The sequence below is a fragment of the Danio rerio genome, chromosome 16, assembly GCF_052040795.2.
Source record: "Danio rerio strain M-AB ecotype USA chromosome 16, GRCz13ab, whole genome shotgun sequence".
NCBI classification, from domain to species: Eukaryota; Metazoa; Chordata; class Actinopteri; order Cypriniformes; family Danionidae; genus Danio; species Danio rerio.
Window position 1 is genome coordinate 36,687,713 of NC_141036.1, and position 18,696 is coordinate 36,706,408.

At 37.4% G+C, this 18,696-nt stretch overlaps 2 protein-coding genes across 21 annotated transcripts in view; one reads left to right on the top strand and one right to left on the bottom strand.

Annotated features, from left to right (window-relative positions):
- fbxl4 (F-box and leucine-rich repeat protein 4) overlaps nt 1–18,696 on the bottom strand; it is a 420,342-nt gene that overhangs the window by 157,378 nt on the left and 244,268 nt on the right. The window lies entirely within an intron of this gene.
- The window catches only part of pou3f2b (POU class 3 homeobox 2b), a 343,731-nt gene that overhangs the window by 74,639 nt on the left and 250,396 nt on the right, over nt 1–18,696 (top strand). For 10 of the 19 annotated variants that reach the window (XR_015510229.1, XM_087285087.1, XM_087285096.1 and 7 more), the window contains one exon: nt 15,242–15,401. The exons of the other annotated variants lie outside the window; for them this stretch is intronic. The gene's annotated coding sequence lies outside the window, so the exon portion shown is untranslated. The remainder of the gene's footprint in view (nt 1–15,241; nt 15,402–18,696) is intronic. 19 annotated transcript variants of the gene reach the window in all.

The window sequence follows — 18,696 nt, forward strand, 5'->3', positions numbered from 1 at the left end:
CAGCGCAACACAACCGCTGGATCCCCTCTCCATTTCATCCTTTCCCTTTTTTTCCTTCATTCATTTAAGGGGCGAGAGTGCCTTCGACCTTTGCCTCTCTCTCTCCTCGCGTTCCTCACTTTCGACCCTCCCGTCCTGCTTTGAGTCTCTGGGTTTCTCCCTCTCCGGCGGGTGACAGTGGGCCGGTAAGGACAGAAGGGGTGATATGGATCAACGGTCTGTCCAGATGAAGGGCCGCACGCTGCTCGGAAGATAATGGGGAGAAAGAGAAGCGAGTGAGGAAAAGGAGAGTGACAGGCGCTGGGAGATTGACAGGGCGCTTGCTGTGATCCCAGGGGGCTGTTGGGGGTAGCGGAGCCCGAAATGTCAGCGCTGATATCTGCTCCTCTCGCCGTGTCTGCCTGAGTCCTATCACAGCACTGCAGCTGCCTGTCCTCGCCCTCTCGCTCGCTCACTCGCTTTCTGCCTGTCTCACTGCTTTACCACTGCCACCTTTTCTTTCTCTTCATCTCTCTCTCTCTTTCGTTCTGTTTATCCAGCTGTGCCCTACATCTTTCACTCACCTTTCGCACTGTCTAAGCACACGTTTGTGTGTGTGTGTATTTTGTTCGGTTGCACTTTATATTAGCTGTTTTTAACTGTGTACGTGCAGTTTAATTCTGTTCATGTTGTTTTGCAAATCACTTTTACTGGTATTCAAGTGGAAAATGAGAGTTTGAGATTCAGGGGAAGTTTACAAGACATTATTTTCAGCCAAAAACAGTCAAGTTTTTAGTGTTCGTTTACAACAATGGCTTTTTTGAGACTAAAAATCCATAAATCTGAAACTCTCACATTATACAAATGGCTAATTCTACATGCTTATTAGTGCTAAGCTGTACAGGTACTGTTTACTAACAAGGCCACAGCACCAAATCCAGAATATACATTTCATATATTCACATGAAATATTTGCATATATTTTAAATAAATTTGTGTAAATGCAGCATTTTTACAGTATACAATATACAGTTGAAGTCAGAATTATTAGCTCCCCTAAATTATTTGGCCCCTTATTTATTTTTTCCTCCAATTTGTTTAACAGAGAGATTTTTTTCAACACATTTCGAAACATAATAGTTTTAATAACTCATCTCTAAAAACTGATTATGTTATCTTTGCCATGATGACAGTAAATAATATTTGACTAGATATTTTTCAAGACACTTCTTTTCAAGACACTTCAGCTTTTATTCTAGACAAAATAAAACAAATAACAAGAAAAAATATTATCAGACATACAGTGAAAATGTTCTTGCTCTGTTAAACATCATTTGGGAAATATTTAAAAAAAGAAAAGAAAAAATTCAAAGGGTCTTATAATTCTGACTTTAACTCTTTGTAAACAATGAAATGTAAAAACATGAAAATCTTGTCCTGTTAACGTGATCCATTTTTAAAACACAAGGGAAAAAATGTTAAAAAAGTGTAAATGTAGCCTCAGGGGTATGGGTAGGTTTAAGGATGGAAGAGGTGAATTATAGATATTGTAATTAGGAAATGTGTTGTTACATATAGGTATTAGGGCTGTTCAGTATATTAAAATAATCAAAATATCACAAAAGTGCATATATCAATATTCATATTGAAAATGTTTGCAATAAATCAACAATTTAATGCTATATATAGTATTAAAGGCATGTAAAGATGATTACTATAAAGATAGTTTAAAGTGGCTTCTTTTTACACAAGCACATTTTCTGTACACTAAAAATATCCACTGAAAGCAGTATCTAATGATTGACAGAATGATTTATCATTTATTTCTTATTTTAAAATGCATTATTGGATCTCTGTTCCATCTATCCTTAATGGTAAAAAGTATAACTATTTTTGGTTTTTGGTTAGTTTTTTTTTTTTAATTTAACTTATTTGGACAAAAACTGTACAAAATTTTTACAGTACAGAAATTGGGTAATCATTTTTCAGTTTAAATTATAATTCCTGTACTTTTTAAGCAGTCACAGAAGGCAGAGACATTGGGCTCTATTTTAACGATGTCGGTGCAAAGTCTAAAGCGCGTGGTGCAAAAGCATTAAGGGCATGTCCGAATCCACTTTTGGCATTTTAAGGATGGAAAAATATGGTTTACACCACGACAAATGGTCTAACATTGTTGTGCTTATTCTCTTAATGAGTTATGGGTGTGTTTTAAGAATAAACCAATCAGAGTCTTATCTCCCATTCCCTTTAAAGAATCGGTTGTGGAGTGTCATAGCGCATTTGCTAGGTGGAAAAACGGGACGGTTTGCTAATGAAAAAAACAGTTAAACAGACCATCTGCAATGCGAGGATAAAAAACAAGCCTCCTCCAATCGGCCTCTTTACTTTCTTTTAAAATAGATATAAGTAAACGTTTTTTGTACGCACTCCACTGAAGACATCCATTAGCCTACGTATTTAATTTTGTTTGTTAAGAGCAAAAATTTGTTTCAGAACTATTTCTAAATTCTGTTCTAATTACCAGCAAACGAATAAAAGAACAATAATAACAAAGTTTTTAATAAAACAAATATTAATATGCATAAAATAAATAAAATTACTACTACTAATAATAACAATAACATTATGCACAGGCAATTTGTCATGAATAAACTGAAAAAAGCTTGAAAAAAGATGAAGAAGGCATGAAGGTAGTGTTTTTATATTTATGTAAAAAATAATAATTTTTCTAATAATCCTTTAGTGTTTTTTTATTTGTTAAGATATTTGCGTATTTCTGTAAGATGTGTAACAAAAGTCCACAAAAGTCCACAAAGTTTTTGAAATGGATTTGCTATTTAAACAATGTGGTGCAAAGCAGGAAAATTAGGGTTGCGCTGCTCTGAAAATAGCAACACATCGCGGCATACACGTCTTGCGCCTTACTGCACTGGGAGTATGATAGGGTCCAAAGTGTGAATGTGACCACATGTACAGTATATGTAAACAGTGCTTTTAAGACTCTGCTGTTATTATTGGTCTCTGATGATCTGATCACATGTGGTCATTTGAGACACATTACGTTTTCACCTGGTAATAACATGCATCTCAAATGCATCTTCTGTGACCACATGTGATTGAAGGGTCGAGGGATGAGGCGTTGTTTCATCACACATCACATCAATCACTGAAACACAGAAAAAAAAAACAAAAAAAAAACAGCCATGACATTTTGAACAAATTAGTCACTTTATATATTAATTAAACTGGATTTAGTTATTAGATGTTTAGTTATGCCACAGCGGAATGAACTGCCAACTTATCCTTAAATGTTTTTTTTTTTGCAGCAGATGCCCTCTTAGTTGCAACCCATCACTGGAAAACACCCATACACTCTGGCACCCACACATACACTACAAGTAATTTAGCTTATTCAATTCACCTATACCGCATGTCTTTGGACTGTGGGGGAAACTGGAGCACCCGGAGGACTCTCCACACAAAAATGCCAATTGACCTAGCCAGGGCTTGAACCAGTGACCTACATGCTGTGAGGCGACAGCGCTACCCACTGCACTACATTGTTGCCTTATTTTATTTAATTTATTCATTTATTTTTACTTAAATGCAAACACAGCGGGACCTGTAGCTAAGCGGTTAGAATGTGCTTTGACATGTTGAGCCGTGTTGCTCATTTGAGGAATGTGAGTTGAGTCCATCCTCTCATCAATAATCCTAAAAAAAAATCTATCAGGACATCCCAAATTTGATTGAACCTGAACCGCATAATGCATCAACACCCCCACAACGGCAAAATGCTGAATCCCAACAATAAAATGCCTCATCTGGTGTTCCAGACACACGCTGATCTTATTCCCATCTGTAAATGTGTGTCTTAACCTCTCACGCATGACCGTGTGTGTGTGTGTGTGTGTGTGTGTCTGTCACCTCTTAATGATGTATGTCTGGCCAGTGGAGAGGTCACTGTCACAGACGGGCTGGTCAATTGCCCTTGTTGGGGGATCAGCGTGGTGAACGCTTTCCCTGTAGACTTTGCCATTAAACGGCACTGTGGCCTGGCCCAGACAGAGACGTATTAGCTCTCTATCATTCTTATTGATCACTGCAAGGCACGAGCTTCTGTCTAATCAAATGCCCATTAGTCTGCGTGTGTGCGCACTGCTGCTTTTTGTACCCAGACAGACAGTGAGATCATGCTATTCTCACTGTGTGTGTGTGTTTGTTTGGTGGAGAGAGAGAGAAACGGTGTGTTTGCTCGTTGAAGGAGCTCTAATTTAGCTTAAGCAACATTGACACAGTCGCCGTTACTGACTCATGGCAGTCTTAGTAATTCTATTTTGCATTCTGAGGAGGATTTCTTTCATTTATTTATTTATTTTAAAAACCGGGATGTTTTTGGATGTGGATGGAATTGAGCAAGCGCCGTCCCGTCCTCTGCCGTTTGGCCTGAATTGTGTTTATTGCTGGAATTCTGCTAATGGGTTGCTGTGGGATCTTAGCCAAATGTCCACAGCGCCGCAAGCGTCACGGACCGAACCAATGGCCCTTCACATGAATTATCATGTCCTACTTAAAAAAATAAACAAGCTTTTTGGGCCTTTCGGGAGCCTTTCACACGGATAAGTTCAAACCCAAGAGTTGTTGAGCGCTCTAGTATTCTGGTGCTTTTGTTTTAAATGCACGATCTGGAACGATGTGTACGTTACATCAGCCAGCACAACAAAACACTTGACATAATCTGCTGCGTAGAGGCTATTATTACTGTCATTTCTAATTAAAAAGCGAACTATGGTACTGTATTTCTCTGCCAGTTACACACAATACTCGCAAACACATGCTGAACACACAGTAAAAAAAAGGTAATTAACGGTTTCTTGTATTTTGTGATTCATGGGTGTTTTCACACTTTCAAATTGCATTATCGGGCATTTATCACTCCTCTGGAAACAATTGATGTTGAAATTTTACATGTAAAGATTAACAGTGACTTTTACTGACGCTTTTATTAGTAGTCTGAAACAATAAATTGTAAAAGAAATGAAATGTGTTGAAATAAATCTATAAAAATAGGTTTGAAAATTATAAGTTTTTTTTAACCTTAATTAGCATGACCAATCCAAGAAATATACAATTTCAAACTGCAAAAAAGTAATTTGTTAAACATTTAGACATTTGAAGTTGTTGAAGCAAAGATCAAGATCCCATAAGTATAAAAAACAAACAACCCAAATTCCAGAAAAAAAAGCTACAGGATTTTTAAAATGCAACAAAATGAAGAAAACATGATTCGCTGATTATCTGTAACTTTTATTTAATTAACAAAAAAGTACAAAGAAAAGATTTCCAAAATGTTTAGTGAGCAAATAAATTCTATTGTGGAAATATAATTTTTGCTTTTGATGGTGCTAAACACTTCAACAATGTGGAGACAGAAGCAAAATAAAAGTGAAGTGGTCATAGAATATCCAAATGAAACCTTTTTGAAGCAGTTCGTAATGTAAATTGGTGATACACGAGTTCCTTATGTAAAATGAGCATTGCAATCTTTGCAAGGAAAGCAGGATCATGATTTATTATTTTGTGACATGTCTTAGAATTGTGAAATAAATCAAAAATAACATTTGTCAATGCTTAATCCCAACCAATTTTAGTCTTTCACAAACTACCATACTTAGGCCCAATACCAATTCTACTTTTCTACCTCTACCTCTTCCCCTTGCCCCTTGAAACAGTGTGAATGGGAAGGGCTTCCAAAATTTACCCCTAAGAAATGGGACAGTCCTACAGCAGTGGTCCCCAACCTTTTTCTAAATGCGGACCGGTCAACGCTTGACAATTTTACGGCGGACAGGGGGGTTGAAATAATAATAATAATAAACGTGAATCCACAGTGTACTTGTATGGAACTTTATTAGCACATTGCTCCAACATTACAATGCTATTATAACATTAGGAAGTAATAACTTTATTAACACATTGCTCCAACAATATAACATATTAGAACATCAAAAACTGTTCGTAACGCTAAATCAATGGGAGCCCTGAGCTTGTTTCTTTGCAACGAGGTCCCATCTGGGGGTAATGGCAGAAGGAAGATTGCCGGAAAGAGCGCGTGCAGGTCTAGAACGTGCTGACGTGAGACGTCTGCTTTAGCCAATCAGAACAGTCAGACGCATTCCATCTGCGCGGTTTATGAGAATAAAAGCCTTTGAATATTTTTCCAGACACATTTAGCTGCTAGAAATTAGGCAGATAGCGTTTATATTTTCATCTCAATGCCAACCGTGTAAACAATTATCGATAAGATACTTATGACAAGCCGTTGTTTGTTTACCTTCAAGCTTTGCGTGTGCCTGTGAAACAGCCCGTGAGTGCCAGCACACACACATATCATGTAAATCTCGACATGCGAAAGTGTTTCTCTGTATGTTTTCATCAAAGTTGTTCACAATACTGATCCATCCACAGAGTTTGTGATGTAGTCAAATGTTTACAAATACAAGTGCAGCCGTTTAGAGCTCATTTCTGGTTATGGCAGAATTACCAGTATTTTGGAATGGATGTGTGTATGCTCTTTCCCGGAACAATTCCGTAACGTCCTCGCCTGTGTGAACAGCTCTTTTTTGAGTTTCCCGGTAAAGTAATTCCGGAAATTTTCCACATATTTACCGGTATCACTGTGTGAAAGGGGCTATTGACACCCGAAGTGTATTGCTTGTGTCCAGTCTACTCCTTTGTCTTGTTTTTGGTGGCTGTCACTGCGGAAAACCCCGCTTCACACAGATAGGATGTTGAAAATGGCAACAGGGTTTTCAGCTCTGTGTTAGAGATCTCCGGGTATTCTGCCATGCCTTTAATCCAGAACACCGGCAGAGTTGTTGTCTTGTTTTAAGGCCGCCGTCATTTGCGATCTCCAGCAGTTGGTCTTCTTCTTGCACCGACATGCTGGATTCAGCTGGTTTGTTGACAAATGGGTCACGTATCCATTCCTTGGCCGTTTGCGGGTCCTTTGAGGTTGAGAAGTAGCGCTCAAACCCCTTTAAGAACGGATACTGGGGATCGTGCACCAGCTTGGTGAGTGAGGGCGCAGGCTTAGTCTCGCACAAAATCCCTGCTAATGTTTGAAACATGTCAAATATGCCTCTGTTCATGCACCGTCCCCACAACACCAGTTTGGCTTTAAATGCAGCTACTTTATCTGCCAACTTAAAAATAATCAATTCTTGTGTGGCCCGGTACTGATTGATCCACGGACCGGTACCAGTCCGCGACCCGGGGGTTGGGGACCACTGCCCTACAGCACCTACATCGTAAGTCATCGTGATTATTTGCTTTATATGAGATTGACGATCGTGACTGCTGTAGTTATTCCAGCAGCATTTTTATTTTGGTATTTATCTTCAGGTAATCACTGAAGGCATATATCATGTTATCATAACGATCTAATGTGGCAAAAGATCATAACTGTACTGTGCATTTACACAGTGGCCATATGCATCTATGTAAACACACAAAAAACAACATTAACACACCAGACACTGTAAAAAGCTCATTTCCAGCCACTAGACATTACTGAGAGGGTATTTGAGTGTCATCGAGTGACAGAATGTTGTGGGACTGCTGTACAGGATTTATTATTAGGCATTATAGATAGCAAAATTTAGCGGTTTTTATTTTAGTGTTTTTTTTAAGCATGACGGTAAAACATGAACACGGTTATGAATATAGTAATATGAATATGTGAATATTAAAGCAATATATATGTATTCATAAAACGTTTTATTTATGAATATATATATTGTGCTTGTTTGTTGTAAAAATTCGTAATAATGACAAAAAACCTAATTTGTGTATTCCCTGACTTCTAGGGGCAGCCATGATGCCGTTGTGGCTGGTGTATTCTGTGAAATTTTCTTACCCCTTGGTTTTGAGTGTGGTCCTGAAAAATCTCCATTCGAAGTGCTATCTACCCCTTCCCTTTAGCCCTAAACCTTTAAGCTAAAGAGAATTGGGACACTCCTACCCCTTCACAAAAACGCACAAAACGAGGGGTTGGGGTTAGGGAAAGATCAAGGGTAGAATTGGGATTGGGCCTTAATATTGTAAAAATATTGTGGAAATTCAGAGAAATCTTATTATAAAGCAAGTCACTAAGCCCCAGCTGACTGCTCCGACTTTAAACTTCGGATCCAACTGCATGAAAAACAGTCAATGAGATGAAAATTTTGACTGGTACATAATTGTGTTTTGGGAACTGACTGGATAGATGGTAGATGGGCGTCGTTAACAAAACGTGGGAAGATTTGAATGCCAGTTGTACTCCCTCCGATACAGAATGTTTTTACAAAACAAGGAGCTAAATTTTACAGATCATATTCATTCAAACTTCTACTTCTTGCGAAGGCAAGACAGAAACGAGTCATGCACTGATAGCCCCGCCATAAAAGCATTCCATGTGACCAGAAGTAATGAAAAGTTGTTTCCAAGAAGGAGGGAAGGTTGTACTGTTAAAAATTTTTGGGTTTCATTCAATCGATTTGTGTTGGGACAACATGAAAGAACTAAGTTAACTCATTAGTTTTTACAAATTTATGTTTAAGTTATTATTAAATCATCACAAATAATTAAGTCATCTCAAACAACCCTCAATAATTATTTCAGCACATTTTAAATAAATAGTTTGAACTAACAGCAAACACAGTTTTGTTTGAGTGCTTTGTAATTGTAGATTATGAGTGCAGAAAGATACATTATTTACTCCAAACACTACTGAATACTTATAAAAATAAGAAGAGTACATTTTGTTTGCTGGCTGACTTTAAATAATTCACAGATACCTGTAATTTGAAGACCAGAAACATATTGATTCATTCAAACACTTTCCTTGCCATAAAATTAGCGTCTGACCAAGTTCTACAAATGGATATTCAGTAAGGTTAAGCACAGAACCACCAGTGTCCAGAGCTGTTCTTTGCTGTGAGTGTTTAGTAAATACTGGCAGTACTATTTTAATGCCACAAAGACAGTTTGCGCTCGTTTAGTCTGTTAACAAATCTGACCCTGAATCTAATAAATGAACATTTTAGGCTGCAACTTATATTAAGTTATAACTTGTAACACCTTATCTATACCAAATGCAGTGCTAAGACAACTAATCACATTAGTGACTCTTGATATGTAGATCAACAAAAAGCTATTTGCTTTAAAAATGACTTTATTTTGGGCGAGGCAGTGCCGCAGAAGGTAGTGCTGTCGCCTCACAGCAAGAAGATCGCTGGTTCGAACCTCGGCTCAGTTGGGGTTTCTGTTTGCATGTTTTTGAAAATCCACTTTTACAATGTGAGCAAATTCATGTGAGTCTGTGACCACCATTTTGAAAATGACTGCAATTTTTTTTTTTATTATTAGCCCCCACGGTCAGATTTTTAGCCATCATTGAGTCTATGGGGTCTATTTTGACGGTCCATGCGCAGAGCGCAAAACGCAGGGCGCAAACGCTTTCAGGGCGTGTCAAGATGCGTTTTTGCTAATTTAAGGACGGTAAATTTGCCTTGCGCCAAGGCGCATGGTCTAAAAGGGTTAAGTTTATTTTCTTAATGAGTTATAGGTGTGTTTTGAGAATAAACCAATTAGAGTCTCATCTCTCATTTCCTTTAAGACCCAGCTGCTTCACGCCAAGAGCGCATTCGCTATTTACAGGACGCAAAGTAAGTCTAAGTGGAAAAAATGAGCATTTCACAAGCAAACAGTTAACAGTTGACAGTTTTTAACAGAAAACTGTTAAACAGAGCATCTACTGCATGGAATGAGAGATAAATAATCTACTTTCACCTTCGCTCTGGATGGGGAAACCTTTACGCACAGACATCAATTAGCCTATAAATAATTAATTTTGTTTGTTAAGCGCAAAGATTTGTTTCAAAACTATTTCTAAATTCAGTTCTAATTTCTAGCAAACGAATAAATGAACAATAATGACCACGTGTGGTCAAAATACTGAGTTATTTCCAAATACACCTGCCATGCCCCATATGGTCTTAAACCTGACAGGTGGGCAAATCTAAGCTTGTTTTTAATAAAAAAATTTAAATATGCATATAATAAATAATACTGCTAATAATAATAACATTATACAAAAGTAAATTGTTATGAATGAACTGAAAAAGCCTCCCGAGATGAAGAAGACATAAAAGCAGTGATTTTTCATATTTATGTAGGCTAGAAAATAATATGTTTTGTAATATTTTAATCCTTTATATTTATATCCTATATCTATTCTTATTATATCCTATATATCTCCTTAATATTTAATTTTTTCATATGTAAAGATATTTGCCTATTGCTCTCTTGTGCATTTTAAGCAGTGCGTAAGCGAGGCGCAACTCTGCGCTGGAGTAAACAGCGTAGCGCAACGCCTCAAAACGACTCTTGCGCCAAGCTGAAACTACCAAAAGACTATTGCGCCACGCCTTGCGCCCCACTGCGCCGGGTGTATGATAGGACCCTATGTGTTTACTTGTTTAAATGTGTGTAAATTTATATTTATTCAGTTTCTAAATTTAATTTTATTAAATGTTAATTTCATAATTTTTGATATGATAATAGTAGTTTTAAAATGTTCATATGATTTATTTGCTATACAGTTTGTAAAGTAATATTTTCTGTCTTTTAGTAGAGATATATGAGAGACGCTTTGTTTACCAAATAAGTTGATCTAATTAGATTTGCATTGTAAATATTCAATAAAAGTTAAAAATGTATTATTTTTTATTTCATATATTAAGTTTATAGTTACGATACCCCCAAAGTAATTCTGCATAAATCAGCAGATTAACTATCTGGCCCTATTTATAATAGTTGAAGTCTGAAGTCCCCCCTGTGTTTTTCCCCCAATTTCAGTTTATTGGAAAGAAGATTTTTATTCAATGCATTTTTAAACATAAGTGTTTTAATAAATGATTTCTAATAACTGATTTCTTTTGACTTTATGATGATGACATTTTTCAAGATATTAGTAGATTTAAGTGCAATTTAAACACTTAACTAGGTTTATTAGCCTAAGTAGGCAAGTTAGAGTAACAAGGAAGGCTATTGAGTAACAGTGGTTTGTTCTGAAGGCAATTGAAAAAAAATTGTGGTCAAATGAGCTAGTAATATTAACCCTAAAAAGGTTTTAAAATAACTAAAAACTGCTTTTATTCTAGTCTAAATAAAACAATAAAAATAATATTATAGAAAATACTGTGAAATTGTACTTGCTCTGTTAATTATCATTTAGAAAATATTTTTCAAGGAAAAAAAGTCTTGATTTTAACTATACATATATACTGTATATTATACTATCAACATAATTTAAGGGATGAGTTCAGTTGCTCTCTAGGAAGGCATCTCTTACTATGGTTTGGAAAGGCTCTGATGAACATAAAAGAGGAATAATTCTCTAGCTCTCTCTCTCTCGTTCACACAGTCTGCTTGCTCATTCAGTTGATGTTAATTGAGTGTAATTGAAAAGAAAACAAAAGAGGAGTCTTTTGTAGCGCAGCTCTTTGATTGGGTTGTGGTTTGGAGCTTGTGTCTGCTGGAGAGGACAGAAAACAAACGAGTCGTGGCCTGGTCATCAACGGGTCATTAAACCCACCTTCACCTACTCGGGTACTTAACACATCAAAGCTCAGCACTAGCCTCAATCCTAGTCTGCGTGTGTATCTGGTGGTCACTTGTTATTCTGAACACTAAAAATATCTTTAAAAATACACTGGTAAAAATGCTGGCTTCCACACAATTCCCTCATGTTGTCACAACAACAATTAATACGTTAACTTAAACATTTATACAAATTTAAGTGGTTTGAACATACTGTAAAACAATTAAGTTGTCCACCAAAGAAACCTTATGAATTGTGTTGTTTCAGCTCATTTTAAATAAGTAGTTTGAACAAGCCACAAAAGTCATTTTTTGAGTGTATTATTATTATTGTTGTTGTTATTTTTGTAGCTATTGTTCATTCATTCATTCATTCATTTTCTTTTCGGCTTAGTCTCTTTATTAATTCAGTATCGCCACAGCGGAATGAACCGCCAATTTATCCAGCACGTTTTTATGCAGCGGATGCCCTTCTAGCCGCAACTCATCACTGGGAAAGTAGCTATAGTTGTTATATAAATTTATTTGAAACAAATGATCTATTTATTGATATTATAGGCTGCACAGTGGCGTAGTCAGTAGCACAATTGCCTCACAGCAATAAGGTCGCTGATTCGAGCCTCGGCAGGGTCAGTTGGCAATTCTGTGTGGAGTTTGCATGTTCTCCCAGTGTTCGCTTGGGTTTCCTCAGGGTGCTCTGGTTTCCCCCATAAGTCCAAAGACATGCGTTACAGGTAAATTGGGAAGGCTAAATTGTCCATTGTGTATGTGTAAGAACGGGTGTGTGTGGATGTTTCCCGGTGATGGGTTGCAGCTGGAAGGGCATCCGCTGCGTAAAAAATCTGCTGAATAAGTTGGTGGTTCATTCTGCTGTGGCAATCCCAGATTAATAAAGGGACTAAGCCGAAAAGAAAATGAATGAATGTTATTATTATAATTATGGTTTTCTTGTTGTCATTAACTAAAGTCAGCAATAAAAAAGACAGCATTTTTGTAATAAAGACAGTAAAATTGCCATGTAATTCTTAAACACTATAATCACCATGGCTGCATGGTGTCAGTAAACGCTAATATGTGTGTGTGTGTGTGTGTGTGTGTGTGTGTGTGTGTACACGGCAAACAGCATTTGTGTGTGACTCATCGTTTCAGAAAGGCTTAATTAAACTCCACTACAAATACATCAAATAAACTTTCTTGGTAGTTTTGACTATTGATCTGTGTTTCAACTTCATCCGTGTCTTTCTCTATTACTGACTGCTGTTTATCTGATTTAAAGCAGGAGTAGCAGACACGCTCGTGGGAACAGTGGGCAGGTAGAAGCAGCTCATTTGCATTTAAAGCCACAGGCTACAAAAACAGCTACACTGTAGTCAGACACCAACTGGCAGATTCTGGAGGCTACAGTATAATAAATGATCTGATGGGTATTTTGAGCTAAAACTCTAAAAACACATTCCGGAGACACCAAAAGCTTATCTTACATCTTGTTAAAGGGGTAAAATAGGTGTCCTTTTAAGGCAAGTAATTTCACTCAGCGGCCATCTTTGAAACGCCTCTCATACAGTATGCCCACTGTATGATTCTGTTTAAATGGGGAAACAACAAATTCTCAAAATAGGAAGCAACAATAAATTTAAACAACAACTGTGTCTTTTAGTTTAATTTCTAATCGTTTGAGTCACACAAAATCTGCAGAAATTCACATCTGGTCTCAGCCCCTCTCCTGGACAATCGTCAGTCTATATCAATCGCTGTTTGGCTCCTGTAGAAGGTGAGGCTTCATTCACCAAATTGACCATTACACTTTATCTTATTCAAAACTATAAGAGTGACATGTCTTGTGTGTTCTATAGTCTTTGTGTTCTCCAGAAACAAACTAATTAAGGCCCCGTTTACACTAGTGCGTTTTAGTTTTAAAATGGCGTTTTAGATCAAAAACGATCCGCGTCCACACTAGCGTTTAAACTAGCATTTCTGAACATATCTCCGTCCACACTACGCCACCAAAAACGTATATCACGTGACCATTCGCGCACTCTGGGCATGCGTGTTCTAGCATAAACAGAAAGCATGTGTCTAGCTCAGCATTTGGTTATTGTTAGTCAACAAACGCCGGTTGAACAATGAACGCGATGGCAAAGAAAGCAAGAGAGGTATTTTTGTGGACAGACGACGAGGTTGAGTTGTTATCAAACATAACAAATGAATAACTGCACAATGGCGCCTAAAACAAACAATAGTGCAAACAACGCTCCCATTTCTGTGTCCATGTTGTTGTTTACAGTGAAGGCTGGTCTGCTGTCTTTCAGTAGCTTTGAAGCCATGTGTTATAGTCATGTGATAGGCGCTTGACGAATAAGGGAAGGATACGCAATGACATAAAAGCCCCTATCAGGTAGCGATTCCGAGCAGCCCCGCCTCCATTTTCAGATGTCTCCGTTTTCCCTCATCCAAACTGAGATGGAGCAGCAGCGTTTTAGAATCAAACGGCCTCTCCAGCGTTTCCAAAACGCTCCATTTTTCGGCGCTCGAAATCTCCGGCGTAGTGTGGACGGATGGTGTAACCGTAGCAAAACTTATGCGTTTTCAAACCAAAATGCATTAGTGTAAACGGGGCCTAAGTTAACTTAATTGTTTTTATACATCTAAGTGGATTAAACAAATTAATTCAGGGGGGACAACAAAACTGAAAACCACCAAGCTATACAGTCCAGACAGCCTATAACAAGCTGTCTGTATAAACACACACACACACACACACACACACATAAGCACCAAGCAAGTGGCACACACACACACACACACACACACACACAGCAATAAACTAGCTAAATGCATCATCACGCTGTCTCAATCACAAACATACATACGCGAACTCGCTCGCTAAGGAGTCAGGAGCGATTTTGCTAGACGGCACGCTCCCATCCAAAAATAAACCAGTTTCTAACCACTCCCGCTCTTTATTCGGAAATTTGCATGACCTCCATTTGAACAAGCAAAAATTGAGGGTTTAATTAAGATAAAAAAAGACAAATGCTGTAAAAAAAAAAAACCATAAAGTACTTCAAAGTATTAATTAAAGCAGTAGTTACTGTATGCTGGTATGTATATATACAATAACCACAAAAACTGTATGTATCCCAGCATGTCTCACCCACCAGAAAGTAAAGGCTGCTTTTTGATTAAATGATAGTATTTATGAGTAGACAATACAACTTTCACTTCTAAATTACTATTCAGAGACGTGCTTTCTGAAAACGATGTGCGTTTTATGCTGAAACTGTGTTTATAAAAGCCAGATATGAAACGCGTCATTCTGGTGTTACAATCACTGCAGGGCACAAAGAAACTCTTTGCATAAACACAATACCAACTAGAACTGTGTTTATTTTTCAGTTTTGTTTTGTTTATTTTTTGTGCACGTACAGTATGAGCACTTACTGACAGCCAGTCTGTGCATTGTTCCATCCAAACCAGGTTGTTTGTATGCATTTTTTGCCATATTTTGGAGGGAATTTTAATAACATTAAGGTGTGGGTAAAGGTATAAGCACCTGGGAGAGACGTGTTTGTTTGTTTCTGAAGCGTCTGCATGTGTGTGTGTGTGTGTTTTTCAGAGGGCTATGATTACTCACGTAGCTCTGCGGCGAGCAGACGAGAACGTGCCTGAATCAGCCTGGCGGCGCCTCCACTTCGCTCTGCCAGTGAGGGAGAAACACAGAGTGACGTGGAGAGAGAGAAAAAGAGAGCAAAAATGACAGAGAAACAGTAAAAAAGGTGAAGGGGGACGTGAGTCTCTTGATGAGGCGATACCTTGTCCGTACACACCAACACAAACTGTGCTGAGGTAATGCTATGCTAATGAGATGCAAATGATATGCAAATCCAGCAGCAGTATTCCATATCAGCGGTGTGAGAGGATTTCAGTGAGGCCCTTCACCAGTGGGTGGAAAGGAAAGACCTCCTGATCTCACTGTACACACACACACACACACACACACACACACACACACACCGAATGGATGCACTCACACTCATTTTCCCATCTGATTGTGAAGTTTGGTGAATCTAGGCTGAAAAAAGAAGTGTTGAAAAGTACTATTCCTCCAGTCTGCCTATTTCTGTTATTCTGATTCATGCAGTACTGGAATTTCTATCTTATACAATACCTTATTGGCATAAAACGTTAACACTAATCAAAACAAGTTGCTATGATATTATATATTATTGTTTATACATATGAATAATACAGATTAACTTTAGTGGACAACATTTTTTACATGTGACAATGATTAATTAAAATTCATTAATAAAACAGTTTACTGATTTTAACAATAAATACTTCAAATGTTTATAGTGGTGTAAAACATTAACACTATACTAAACACACTACTATAAAATGATGTATATAGGAACAATACAGATAAACTGTTCCCTGCTTCAAATGTTGGTATTAGTATAAAACAAAATGACATCACATTTGGATTGTGCTAAAGCTCTCTTGAGGATGAGGTACCAATCCTCAAAAGCTCATGTACTGCAGAAACAATACCTGTCGTACTTCTGTGCAGGAAAAAATGACAACAGACTGGGTCATAGGTCCAATCACTGCATATTTGCGTCACGTAAAGAAAGGGCTTGGGAATAAGTCGCTGGGATGATTCATAGGGGAGTCATTGGGAAAAGGAGGTAAAAATAAATATATAAGACACTGAAAGTGTTTTTTAACCTTGCATACATATCATCCTATTGTTGGGCACTTCAACTAGCAAAATATAACCTTTCGTAACCCAAAATAGGGGCTCTTTAAAACTATTACAACAGCATTAATATTACTAAAGACATATTACAACAGCATTAATTATAGTTAACATTTGCCAGAATAAACCGCAAGTATGGCTCAGTGTTGAGAATTTTTACTACTCCTATATTTTTACTACTGCTATATTTATTGTTTTCCTTGTTTGTTTTTTGCAATGCTCTTCCAATTTTAGTCATAAAAAAGTAAATATGTGCCTTATATATTAACTTATATAAAGGTAAATTAAGACAAATAAATAGTTATAAACAAATAAGCAAATTAAAAACAAAAACAAAAATAAATTCAAAAGATGAAACATACAGATGAAACGCTTCTTAAAATGATTTAAGTAGGTCTAGGGATGATTTTTGCTGTATTAGAAATCACTCCCTATATACTTTCATGCACTATTCTCTACATTAGTTCACAAATTTAGACCACTTAAAGGAGTGAATGAAAACGAGTGAGTCAATTTGAGCACTGAGTTCAATGGAAGGAATGTAGTTTAGTTTGTTCTTTTCTGCCCCTCAGATTTTCAACTGCAGTGACGTCATTTAATGTTCTGAGAGCTGACTAGTAATGGAAAGGGTGTTGATTTCTGTCACATACAATTTTTAGCAATTATTTTTTTTATTTAGAAATTTTACACGTTTGATTTCACTGTGGATGCCATCTTGTGGTCAGATGCAGAAATTCATTTTTGTATGAACAAATTTTCACCTTGCATCATAGGTATTTTCTTGCTGTTGAATGAACATCAGTTGTACACTTGTTTTTGGGGTGCATTGTGGGATTGATTGAGCGTACTTTAGAACGTCCATTGGGTTTTCTGACAACACTACAAATGGCTGCTTCCATAAACAGTGACAGCACACATGCTGCAAATCCTCAAAACGCAAACACATTGCGCTGCATTTTCTCACAACACAAACATTTTACAAAAACGCGCTTCATTTTCTTACAACACAACAGAAATGTTTCAAGGAGACCCTAAAACGTGACAGACCCGGCTATATAGGTTATATTTGTTTAGGCTAATAAATATTAAAGACAGGAATCGGGATATTAAAATATTCATTCATTTATTCATTTATTCATTTATTCATTCATTCTTTTCGGTTTAGTGCCTTTATTAATCAGGGGTCGCCACAGCGAAATGAACCACCAACTTATCCAGCACATGTTTTACGCATCGGATGCCCTTTCAGCCGCAACCCATCACTGGGAAACACTCATAAACTCTTATTCACATATACATACACTACGGGCATTTTTTTTAGTCTACCTAATTCACCTATACCGCATGTTTTTGGACTGTGAGGGAAACCAGAGCACCCGGAGGAAACGCACGCGAACGCGGGGAGAACATGCAAACTCCACACAGAAATGCCAACTGACCCAGCCGAGACTTGAACCAGCAACCCTCTTTCTGTGAGGCATCAGCCATACCTACTGCACCACCGCGCTGCAGATATTAAATTAAACAAACAAAAAAATTCACTTTTCAAAGATCACCTACAACTTCACTGAGCAATAGTCACAGCACAGCGGCGTCCGTCATGTTTTAGGATCCCTTTGAAACATTTCCATTGTGTTTTGCTCTTTTTGTTTTATGAGAAAATGCAGCGCGTTTTTGTAAATTGTTTGCATTGTGAGAAAATGCAGCTTTGCATTAATTTGTTTGCATTGTAAAATACAGCACGTTTTTTAAACATGTGTTTGCGTTGTGAGAATTTGCAGCACACCTCTCTCGGTCACTGTAGTTTTACACCTTTATTATATATGACAGTTGAGACAGGAATACATGTTGTGCAGAGAGAGGGGGGAAGGATTAGCAAAGGACCTGTAGCCAGGAATCGAACTCGGGTCATCTCAGTGCTATGTGTCAGTGCACTTTACCACTATGCTATTAGCACCGACAATTTTATTAATTTTTAGAAAATATTTAGTTTTAAAGATGAGTATATTTTACTGTACTTAACAAATATTCCTTGCTTAATATAGCCAGAACTCAGCAGCTATCTATACTGCAGAAATGCGAAATTGTATCATTTAAAATATTTTAGCATTCGTACTTATCAAAATAACAGGACTTTTTCCAACAGTACTCGCACAAGACACAAACATAAAAATACAGATGCCTGCTTTAGCCATTTAGAATTCACACACACAGAGCACTAGCTGACGGACTGAACACTGATGATGGCGAGTATGTGGAGGAGGATGATGAACTGATTTAGGCCTGTCTGTTTTTATCTATTGCATTATTAG